Source organism: Urocampus carinirostris, chromosome 14 (genome assembly GCF_059441175.1).
Source record: "Urocampus carinirostris isolate Australia breed hairy pipefish chromosome 14, RoL_Ucar_1.0, whole genome shotgun sequence".
Lineage (NCBI taxonomy): Eukaryota > Metazoa > Chordata > Actinopteri > Syngnathiformes > Syngnathidae > Urocampus > Urocampus carinirostris.
Window position 1 is genome coordinate 29,958,161 of NC_142362.1, and position 12,874 is coordinate 29,971,034.

Below are 12,874 nucleotides of genomic sequence, written 5' to 3' on the forward strand. Positions count from 1 at the left end.
TGCTTGTTGCCTGATTGGTTCCCCTCCTATTCTAACTCAATACTCTTATTCTTATTCATTCCTTGTCAGTCCGTCAACGAACCTCCGCACTTGCAAGGCAAGCATTTCGACTCTGACTCCCGTTCTGTTCCCGAACCATCCTGTCCCGTCCTGTCTGGTATCCTGCTCGCTGCCCCTGGCTTCCTGTTTTCCTGTGCCTGACTTCTCTGCCCCGCTTCTCCTGCCCAGCAATCGCCGAAGCGCTGGCGTTTGTGATCCCGCGCATGGTATCGATAGTGGGAAAAAAAAAATCATATTTAAAAATGAAAACATATTATGTGTTTATTTGTAGGGCACGATGTGGCTGTCGACTGTCCTTACTGTACAATAACTTCCATTTGGTGGTTTTTTTTCACGTGGTTTATCTGTACCTTACCATTACTAGTTTTTGTCGTCTCTGGATGCGTGTGTTTTTGAGTGCGTTTCCCTGGCCCTGGCGAAAATAACCACAATGAATACATAACTGTAAACCATTTTTTTTGTCTGTCTTTTTTGTATCTCTATCAGACGTATCTAAGTCAAAAGGCCGAATCAAAAATTTTCCAACAACCCAGGAGCGTACTGTATACAATTTCAAATGCCACATATTTTCCACCCAAGCTAATTGAAGTTACTGAAAAGCAAATATTTATATTGCAATATAGTCAGATACGTAAGTAACACAACATTTTAATGGCTCTGCCAGTAATCTACAATTTAATAAACACAAAAAGACAAATTCCCTTAATATGAAAATTCCTATAACATGAAGAATTAAATCAAGAAGCTGCTAATGCTAGTTACGAATATTGTGCTAATTGCAGCGAACAAACTCTATTGCTAATGAAAGCGTCCATGATGTCAGCTGCTAATGCTAGTTATTATTGTTGTGCTAGTGGACCCCTAAAGCAATGCTAAATGATACAGATACTAAAGATAACAGCTAAACCCTAAAGCTAAATACAGTATGTTCTCACTGCTTCAATTTTCCAGACAGCTAGCTGCTATTATTTAGTCACCATCAGTAACTTTCTTTCGTTCTTTCTTTTCTCTTTCTTTCTTTCTTTCTTTCTTTCTTTCTTTCTTTCTTTCTTTCTTTCTTTCTTTCTTTCTTTCTTTCTTTCTTTCTTTCTTTCTTTCTTTCTTTCTTTCTTTCTTTCTTTCTAAATATTTTCTTTCAATAAATCTTTATCTTTTTTCTTTCTTTTTAATTCCTTTCTTTCTTGTGTTTTTTTCTGTCTTTCTCTTTTCTTGTATTGTACCTAAACACTAAACATGTGTGCTTTGTGAGCAGAAATGTACACGTATCAGTAAAAAAAGCTCATTGAAAGAAAATACTACAGGAAAAATAAGGAAAAAAGATCAAATATTGGAAAATATGCAAGACAGAAATTATTTAGGATAATTAAAAAAAAAAATCATGCTAAATCATCTGCTCTTGTTATTGCTGACAGTATCAAAATGGAGATAACATGCATTTTTCACATGGGACAGGACAGGACAGAAGCGGCTTATTGTTATCAGTCCATTTTCTCAAGGGGGACACTCCACATCCACTGCCACAGGATAGCCAGAAAGTTACATCGGTGTCACAACATGCGTGAGAGATTCTGCTCTGAACGCTGACAGGGAGATGATAAGCGGACAAATGTTGTCACCGGATATTGCATGTAAAGGCCCCTAGAGGGCACTGTAGATCAGGTCACATTTAACAGCATGTGCCATCAACAGTCAACAATTACAAAAGAAAAAGACCAAGTCTAATGAGTGAAATAAGAATGTGTATATTTTTCATACTGAAGAAAACGAACATTATTAGCTTTATACGAGCACCTCTTTACACAAGAATTTCGGTGTCCGAGTTAATTTTTTTAACAAAAATGTAGTTTTCTATACATAGGAAAATCCAGTTCACCAGCAGTCCCAGGGGCTACCACTAGAGACCGCTCACGACCGCTCACGACCGCTCACCGCTCGTGACTGCTTAGTGCCAGCATCAACATGTCCAGTTTGCACACAATGAAGGAAAAAAAATTGTGCTTCAACATTTTTTGTGTGTATGTTCATCAAAAGCCAGAGTAAGATTAATTTTAAGAGTGCAGTGAGTGCTTACATATCATCAACAGTCTCTTAATACCTGGCAAACTTCACCAATTGCTCCCCTGGAAAGTGATTGTGAATCCTCCTTAATAAGCGATAATCAACCTTACAAACACAACTCAGAATATATTTATTTACAGCAGGGGTCATCAACCTTTTCGGTGTGGAGTGCCACTTTCAAATTTTCTTGTAAATCATTGTGCCACACCAAAATCAATGACTCGCACAACAATTTTTTTTTATATTCAACAGCGCTGTCATTTAACTCCAGTCCCGATATACAACATGGACATACATTGAAATCGTAAGACTGAGCAATTTATCTTCCACTATTCTTGTTCATCAATAAACAAAAAAATGAATGTGAGCTACATGTGGAAAGGCCTATAGCCATTCATGACTTCAACTTTTTACCGCAAGAAATAACCAGAATCAACCACTCTTCAGCAACAATGAACTGCAACCAAAAACAAGTGATATGGACAGCTACCATACGATTCATCAATGAAATCTTATTGCAGAAAACATCAAAACTTGAAATAACAGCAGCAAAGCAGAAGGCAACTTGAAAATAAGTGCAACAGAAATAACAGCTGATTTTGTTGCAGACATTAAATGGTTTTCCTTGCTTTGCTAGGTAGTGAGCAAATGTGATAACTTGCTTCAGTGGTGGTGATTTTAGCAGTGACAAAGGTTTTCAGAGTCTGTGTTTGTTGGCTGTACCTGGACACAGCGTGTTTTAATGTCTCTGATTTGTCAGACTTATCCTTGAATTTATGTTCATGTTTCGTCTCGTAATGACGTTTAACACATGATGTGCGAGGTACAATGCTCTCGAGGCATAATGCACAAACAGCACGGTCATTTTTCCGCACAAAGCCCCAGTAATCTATCCTTGCTGGCTGAAAAGAACGAGATTTTTTCACTGGAGGAGCCGTCATGATTCATTCATTTATCACGCACCGGTGTTTCTGTGGCTGCGTTAACACTTTCCTCCTCTACGAGGCGCGGCGCAGACACGCACTCCCGAAGCAGAGGAGGAGCGCTACCTGGCGTGCCACTGGTTAACCCCTAGCGTGCCACTGCTGGCACGCATGTCATAGGTTGCCGAACCCTGATTTACAGCAAGCCAAACTCTGTAAAATACCACGATGATGATAGCAATGTAAGATGACATTGTCGTCGTCTGCTACCGGTGACAGATCTGGATTTGAGCCATAATTGGCTAGATGAATTTTTTTTTTTTTCAAAATACATTTCTAAATACATAACTAAAATTTAAATTAAATTTAATAGTAAATGATGGGAAAAGAGTACATTAAAACATGGAAAATGTATAAGCTGACCCCTCCTTGCAACCCGAACACAGTACGCAAAATATTTTTTACAATGCTCATAATAACCCCGCATTTTACTTAGTTAATGTTAATTATTTTATTACTGCGTTTCTATGTTAATGTGTTTTTAGTCATCAGGAATATGTAATTAATTACCATATAGGGTTCAGTTGTATGCTTTTGGGGGAAAGGGAGCACAACATCCAAACATCCACCATCTGTACCACTTATCCTCAGTAGGGTCGCGGGGGTGCTGGAGCCCATCTCAGCTATCTTTGGGCAGGGGACTCCCTGAACTAGTTGCCAGCCAGTCGTGGGGCAACACAGATATATAACTCACTCGCTGATTCGCACCTAAGCACAATTTGGACCGGTCAATTTACCTGACATGCATGTTTTTGGAATGTGGGAGGAAACCCGAATGCTGGAAGAAATCCAAGCAACCACGGGAGAACATGTAAGCTCCCCATAAGAAGGCTGGTTGCTAGATTTGAACCCATGACCTCAGAACTGTGCCGTGGACGCGCTAACCACTCAGGGGAGTGGACCAATTAGTTTGAATTTATTTCGTATCTTGAAGATTTGCTCATTACACAGGCAATTCGAACTTTGAGCACAAGATACCACTGTGCAGTAGTAGTGGGGCGGCAGTAGCTCAGGAGGTAGAGCGCTCGTCTTGGGATCAGGGGATCCCAGTTCGAATCCCGGCTCGTCCGTGTTACATGTCGAAGTGTCCTTGGGTAAGACACTGAACCCCTAACACCCCCAATAAGCAGGTTAGCGTCTTACATGGCTGCAATACAAGCCCGCTATTGGGAAATGTGAAGCACACTGTAAAGCACTTTGGGAAGTCATTGACTTAAAAAGCGCTATATAAATGCAGATCATTTCATTTCATTTCATAGTCGTTGTCCATGGTTCCAAAATGTACATGGGATTGTCAAAATCCACAGAGTGGATTTCTTCATCAAATACTGTATTATACTTTGGAATCAAAGAACAAAACATATTTACAAGCTCAAGCAATTATTCAAAGACGGAGTGGCAACAGTTGAGGTGTCGTGAAAAAGTTGAAAGTAGAATATTTTCTCTATTTGGTACGTGTTAACAATTCCCAACTGAGTTCAAAAAGCTGTTATGATTTAGTTACCCCTGCGCTTATCTGCATTTATCATACTTTAACAGAGCTTAGGTAGCATGAGTCGGGGGACTGGAGAAGGACTTTAAGCGTTTCAAGTTCAATCCAAACGCCAACCCAAATCACAACAAAGTTGATAAAAGAAGACTTTGTCCGAGCGCATCTGAAAAACGCATGTACTTGTACCTGCAACATAAAGAGCTTGACAAAGGCTGCAATGATGACACAAGCCAGAAAATGGTATCAGCGAGTAGAAAAGTTCCAAGTTCCATAGAGTACCTTCAACAAACAAAATACTGTACTTTATGGAAGATGTTTACACATGTTTTTTTCACAAATGAGTTCTGTACTGTCGGCCTGGAGAGAGGTGGGCGCTACCAGGCTGTTCTTTCCCAAGACGCACCACAGAAAATGGTGCCCATAAGACCCTAGGGGTTAAGGGATGCAACCGACAGTCAAATTATAATTTAAAAAAACAATCTTGGAGCTCACGAAAAGGATGGGAATAATTTTAGGACAACACTTTTTTAATTTCAGAAGATATTTCGTATGTCAAACAGTGTCGGATTTAGACACGGGCGAGGCGGGCAGTTTCCTGGGGTGGCGTTTTTACCATGAACGAGGGGGCGGCACGAGAACCCCCCTACTTCCCCCTCCCAAAAATGTTTTTAAAAGTGCGGTTTCGGTTTATCCAACAACATCTGACTTTGCTTCCTGTCAAATGGGGGCCCTTTTGTTGCAGCTTTGATGCCCCTGCTTGCTGCGAAGGTGTGCAGTGAGGCTGACGATGAGACAAGGAAAAGCGTAGTGAGAAGGGCATCCACCTCTGACTGAGAGGGTGAGAATTCACTGTATTACTATACATAAAATAATTAGTTCGAGGATCCTCTCTCATCCAAATAACGCACAGTATTCATAGCTTTGAAAATACAGGCCAACTGCTGCACATTTTTCTGAACTGTGTGAAATGGATACAAATGTGATACAAATTTGCTTCAAAGGTGTCTAGCCCAGGGAGTAATTTGGTGTAGAATCCCCAGTGATGTCGAAATTATACAGAAAATAACAATGTAGTGTAAAAATGCTTAACCTTCCGTCACTACGTGGAAAAGTCCATCTTCCCCTGCCTTTTGTGTCTTTTTTGTGTCCAGAGCAGATCAACATTTACTTTTGTGGGGGCCCTAACATCACCCCCCCCACACACACACAAACACACACACAAATCAAAATTGGTTACAGCAGCTTCTGACCACACCAAACTGCCGGATTCAATTTTTTATTGATTTATTGTCTTATATAACAACTTATTAAACATGGTTTGGAATGAGAAGAGACAGGATTAACAAGATAAACACTCAATACAGACCAAAAAGAGAAAAATGGGATGAGAGAATGTCAGGTTAAATGAGAAAAAATATTTACAAGGGACTGGCATCTTTTACTTAGTCTTCATGTTATGGGGATTTCTGTATTAAAGAAATGTGTCTTTTGTGCCGGTTGACAATTCTGGTGATCCCAAGAGCCAAGAAGTGCTCCGCTGGTTCTCCATCCGGGCACCGGGGCTGTAGAATGCTCTTCCTCCTGAGATCCGATCTGCAACCTCAGTGGAAATGTTTAAATCTAAGCTTAAAACACACTTCTACTCTATAGCATATGAATAACCTATACTTTTCGTGGACAATATCTCTGTATTATTTGTGATTGCAACATCCTTTGCTGTCTGGTAATCCTGAAAGGGGGATGCCACATGTGCGGTCCCTTCTCAAGGTTTCTTCTTTTTCCTCATGTTGAGGTTTTTGAGTTTTTCCTTGCCCTCATGTTGGTTCCAGATCAGGGGATGGTGTAATAGTCTGAAAAATAGTCTGTGTAATAACCTGTGCAGCCCATTGAGACTCTTTGTGATTAAGGGCTATAAAAATAAAAATGACTTGACTTGATCATATTGGAATATATTTTTTAGGATTTCAGTAAGTTCAATTATGTTCACCAGACCAGGGTTTCTCAACTGGTGGGTCAGGACCCAAAAATGCCCCATTTTCAATGGGTTGCAGACCTTTGCTTTGGCTTAAAATGCTAAGAAGAAGGAAAATCGGAGGGTCAATTACGCTCCTTAATAGTAGATGGCGATGATGCCCTGCTCAATCTCTTCTCCCTGTTTACTCAATCGGTGCTGTCCCAACTGTGTTTGAGAGGGACTTCATCTCATTTCATTGTGATTTTGTTACTTGTATTTTCCTTTTTTCTACTCATAAAAATGGGTCCTAAGAAAGTTATTTTTTCCAGTAAAAACCTCTTTTAGTATATGTCAGTAAATACAGTACTTGAAGTCATTTGGGATTTTTGTTTTTGTTTTTTTTTGTTTTGTTTAAAAAAAAAGGAGAATATTATAATATATTATATTATTTTTTCTTTAAACTGCACACAATACTACATCCAATAAATTTGAGATGATGATTTTTTTATTTTCTTAATTTGGTTTGTAGCTTGTCACTAGGGTGGAATGGTGATTCCTCAAGTGAGACCAGTTAAGAACCACTGCACTAGACTATATCTGTCCTTTTAAAAATGTTCAGCATTCTGGCCCTCGGCTTGCAGCCTCATTTTTTATCTGTCCATTTGACTTTGAAACCCCTCTCATAGACAATAGTATGCCATAAATCAGATGGTATTTATTTCTAATAATCAGTTTTACCATTTGATTAAATGTACTGGGCGGCATCTGAATAAACTATTGAATATTGAAATCATGAATATTCATTATTTTTTTTATTCAGGACTTTTAATAAAACGAAGACTGAGATATATTTTAACAAAAACGTTTACAGGGAGTTTTTATGTAAGGCAGGAAACACAAAACCCTAAGTTTGTTGAGCACTCGCTTGACAAGAAACAGTGCAGCCGATTACTTTATGTTGCACCATTTAAGTTTGTGTTTTGTACGCAACAGTTTCATCCAGAAGCTGCTGGGTGTCTCTGGAGAGAATAACAATAATGCAGTCCGGACAAGAGAAGACAGACTGCTCTAACAAGTTTAGAGAGTTGCAAGCGGTGTAAGTGGATACTTGGAGACAAGGCAATCCCCTCAATAAGTTTTTGCTGGTTTTTTTGTGCTCTGGTGCCAACCCAGAAAACTAAGTACATGTGCCGCTTTTGGTTATTTTAAATCATTAGTGAGCAAACTATGGTCCAGGGGCCACAAAATGACCGTCAGGTGTTTTACTATCGACTGCCCAAAACGAAAACCAAAAATGGTAAAAGATATGTTAAGATTTAAATAAGTATGTTAATATTTTCGTGTCACAGTCAAGTTTGATTTCCTCTCTCTCTCATATATAAATTTCAATTACTGTAAATGCCTTATTTTGCAACATTATTGTTTAAATTCATACATTTTGGCTAAATGAATACAAAAATATTGTTTTCCACTAAGCATATTATAATGACTACAAACTAATAGACACTGTTTAAACCTAGGGTGAGCAGATCGATCCAAGTATTGTCATTATCCATACTGAGCGAGTACTTGGTTCGGATCATTAATGCTTTTTTTTTTGTCTCATCTGTCTTCCAGTCGAAAGATTATACATAAATGTAGCATTATTGGATGGTTAATACATGATTTGAACAAATAATCGATTAACTAAATAAACTGAAGAGCGAGTTTATTCTTTTTAAACTTCTCTTGCCTTCTTGGAGCACCAGTTTTTTTTTTCAGATTATTATATCAAGGAAATAGAATTAAAATACGTTTCTGTTTCATAATTTTTACGGAATCGCTACACACAACTTTAAGTGAATTATTTTACAGTTTTTAAGTGTTGAATATACTTTAATCAAGGCACACTCACTCTCGGATTTATAGAGTTTCTTTTATTAGTTATCTACAGATGAAACACAAAACAAAACGAGAATAAAAAAATAAAGCATTGAACGATCAAAGTTGGAATCTGGCATCATCCATCCATCCATTATATGAGCCCCTTGTCCTGAGTAGGGTCGCGGGGGAATCTAGCATCATTTAGATAGAAAACAATGATGGCTTAATTGTTACGTTATTGTAATTTGATAGAATAGAGCAGTGAGGGATATTCAGGGCTCGAGACCGGCCGGGTTGGGGACCACAGAATGCAGTCCTTTGAAGCTGTCGTTGTCTATGGGTGGCTGGAGGCTTCTTTGAGTTTGCTGTCCGTGTCCCACCTTGTCGGCAACTGTCTCGATCAGGTTCTCTAGTTGCTTCTTAAGCTTGGACTGGGACAGAGCCTTTTTGGTTGTGTGCAGGCCAGAATTTGGTCCAGTGCTGCTTGTTTAGCCAACTTTAGAGAACTCTTTTAGCTACCAGTCAGTTCGCTGGGCTTTTTCAATTTAGACTGCAGTTTCATCGGTGCCTTAGCTCACGGCTCCGGTCTGGCCAGCCCCCTGGGGGGAAGTTGTCTCAGCGACCTTTAATGTGAGATAACATCCACCTAGTATCTGCCAGTCAATGTCATTGAATTAACACATAGTATTCAATTCAGATGTTTTGATATTGTTTGATCATTTCCTGACATTGCAACAGGTATTATTGTATAAGTTTTGCTCATGTGTGGAGACAGTTCAAGTCATCCTCAAATTGCAGATGGAGAAAGAGGGGGAGAGGAAAAGCGGGAGAAGAAAGAGGAGTCGAAAGGGGCTGGGAGAAGCAGCTCTTGTCTGCCTGAAAGAACAATACTGTCCCAAAGTTTAGTCCGCCAAATACATTATATAATTCAAATTTGATCCAATTGTGGTAACAATTTTTTTGCATCACTGACTTTTGTTCTGAAAGAGTTGTTAAAATATGAGTATTTATTTTTTATACCGTTAAAGGTTTTTACCTTGTACTGTTTTCACTAATTAAACTTTAACTTCAATTTCAGTATTGTACAATGGAAGGCATAGTTGCCATGTTGACTTTGTTATCTCATCTCATCAGCTACACCACTTATCCTCAGTAGGGTCGCGGGGTGCTGGAGCCCATCCCAGCAATCATCGGGCAGTGGGCACCCTGAACTGGTTGCCAGCCAATCGCAGGGCACACGGGGACAGACAACTTACTCGCTCAATCACACCCAGGGACAATTTTGACCTGACATGCATGTTTTTGGAATGTGGGAGGAAACCGGAGTGCCCGGAGGAAACCAACGCAAGCACAGGGAGAACATACAAACTCCGCACAGGAAGTCTGGAGCTGGATTTGAACCCACGCAGGAGGTTCCCAAGACATGAACTGTGCCGCACATGCGCTATCCACTGCGCCGCCGTGCTGCCCTGACTTTGTCATATTTTCTATTTTTGTTACATTTCTGTTTTTTTTTGGTTTGACTCTTGACTTTTGTTCTAAAAAGTGTAGGAAAAATACAGCCAGCCGACTCCACGAACAGGGCACCAGGAACATGGAAAAACCAAGCCGTGGTTCTCATGTTCTCTATCCCTTGGCTGGAGGATAAGGACAAAAAAGAAGACAGAGACTTTTCTGAGGAAGGTTTTCTTTTTCCCTTTCTTTGTCTGACCCAAAAGGTAGGCAAGAAAGGATTTTGCAACATACTGTTTTGATGCAGCGTCAAATAATATCTAGTTTCGGACATGCTATGGAAATGATTCCTGATCATTTAAATAATTTGAGTGTTTTAACACTGTTTATTGATCAATGGTTTCACTATTGCTACATAATTTCTTTTCCCGTTTTCTAAGCTTGCGAGGGCTCGTGTCAACAATGTCCCTTTATGCTTTTGTGTGATTCAATTCTCCATTTTCATGTAAATAAATGTATTTTGTTAGTATCAAACACATGCATTATTCATTTGTTTTTCTCTACTATTTTCTTTCTGGACTGATCAATCATTATCAATGTCAATGAACTGAAAAAATGATCATTTAAAGCTAAAATTAAAATATGATTAGAGTATTGCTTCCTTCATGATAAATGCACGAGACAATATGAGGCTATGTCTAATTAGTTTGGGTGGGAAACCAAATAGGTAATCACAAATTAGATTTGGAATTAAATAAATATAATTTAAAACAATTTACTCTAAAAACCATTCGAAAAAATGTATATTCATCTTTTATATTGATAAAGTGTGCATTCTATTTATTCATTAAAAAAATAAAGCATTTTTAGTGCCTAAAATCTTTGTGCTGTATTAAAGGTATTTAGAAACTAACTCGAGGAGGGAAAGTTTCAATTATTCTATGATCATGACATTTCCAAGCGAAATATTGGCATTGGATCGGTATCAATCGATATTACCATGTATTTACTTGGATCGGGTCTATACAAAAATTCCCAGTGTCACCCCTAGTTTAAACATGCTCAAACACTACAATTTTTTAATAATAACTCTACCATTATTTCAAATCCTGAAGGAAATGAAAGCTTAGTAAATTACCACACATCTCGTGTTGTTTCACTCGTCTCATGTGATCATCCCTGGAAAGCAACAAAAGTTTACTTTTACCTCTTAAAAATGAAATTTCTTAGTTTGCTCTGTCAGGCATTGCCATGGCAACACTTCCTCCAGTCAATTTAGGAATGAAGTTGAGGGAGAGAGACTTATTCAAAAAGCCAAAATGATTCATACACTGGACTTCCTACTCTCAGATCTATTTCAAAAATAAGATAAGATGGGCCTTTTTCTTATCTTTTTTTGTACCAGTAGGTGAAGAATTTACAGTAATAAGAGCAGAGCTGTTTTTTGTATGAAAGCTATTTCAAGGCTTGGTCCTTTTTCTCAAAGAAAATAAAAAGCTTCTAATCCTGTCTAACACAGATGGGGGATTAAACTTTGAAAAAGCTGACGCGAAAAAAAAAAAACGAGAACGAGATATTTTTCTTTAACTCATCCAATTCTGTTGAACGTGGACATCTGCTGTGATAACAAGAAATGAGAATGGATCATTTAGCATAATGAAAGATTAGGTTTCTATATTAAATAGCTTAATTTTGGAGGAATTTTACCAATTATCCACAGTATGTGAGGACCCGGGACTGTGTCTGACACAGTGGTCTGCAGTATGAGGCCCCCGCAGGGAACGGTGCTGGCTCCGTTCCTCTTCACCCTCTACACTGCGGACTTTTCATATTACACACCCACCTGTCACCTGCAGAAGTTCTCTGATGACTCGGCAAACGTCGGACTTATCACAGCTGGGGACAACAGTGAGCACCGAGAACTGACACAGGAACTTGTGGAATGGTGCCAGCGGAACAGCCTTCAGATCAACGGGGGAAAAATAAAAGAACTGGTGGTGTACTTCCGCAAACAAAGACTACACCCCACAACAATGGTGAACATTCAGGCAACGGATATCGAGAGGGTGTCATCCTACAAGTAGCTGGGCGTTTTTATGAATGATAAACTGGACTGGAACCATAACACAACTGCTCTGTACAAAAAGGGCAGAGCAGACTCTATCTGCTTAGGAGGCTGAGGTCTTTTGGAGTGCAGGGGGCACTCCTGAAGAACTTTTATGACACCCTGGTGGCATCTAATATCTTAAGAATGCTTTCCATAAACACTGCAAGCGTACTGAACTTAAGCATGATCAATGCATAAACTTTGCAAGAACTTTTGAGTCCCTGATGTTTCCGCTGACGTCATCACACGGTTTTTGTTTACTCGGGGGTCGCCCACACACTTCAATTTCTGAATTGAAGAAGCAAAGCAACATGAGAAAGTGTGGGCTCTTCAATGTGTGGACAAAGATCCAATCAAAGCCATTCCTACTATCTACAGGTGATTTTTTTTGTACTGCAATAACTCCCAGAGACTTGATACTTACTGATCTGCAGTGCGAAAGCCTTTAGAATGTTTTTTTCTATCAATAAAACAAAAAAGAAAAACATAATTTTTACCTTTTGGCACTCACGGACTATGCTTCCGAAAACGTTAAAGGTGCTGTAAAGGCTTAAGTCATAATTGCAGCCTCTATCAAACTCCTTATGTGGCGCATGCAAGTGCATGCATTTCTTAAATGCGCCTTAAAACACTCTTTTTTAATCTTTTTGAGCTTAGCGTTTGGACTGTACTTGAAACGAGCATGTAATCCCTCTACACCCCCCACCTTTTCTGTTTAATAGTGCTTTGTGCGTCCCGAACAGCATTGCAAAAGGTAAGGAAAAGCTGACAGACACGGTGGGGAAAAATATAAAGGCTCCTTGAACTCAGATGGGGATTGTTAGCACATACTTGACAGAGAAAATATTCTACTTTACAACAGATGCAAACAGGAAACGTCCAGATACGTCCATTTTCCTCTACAT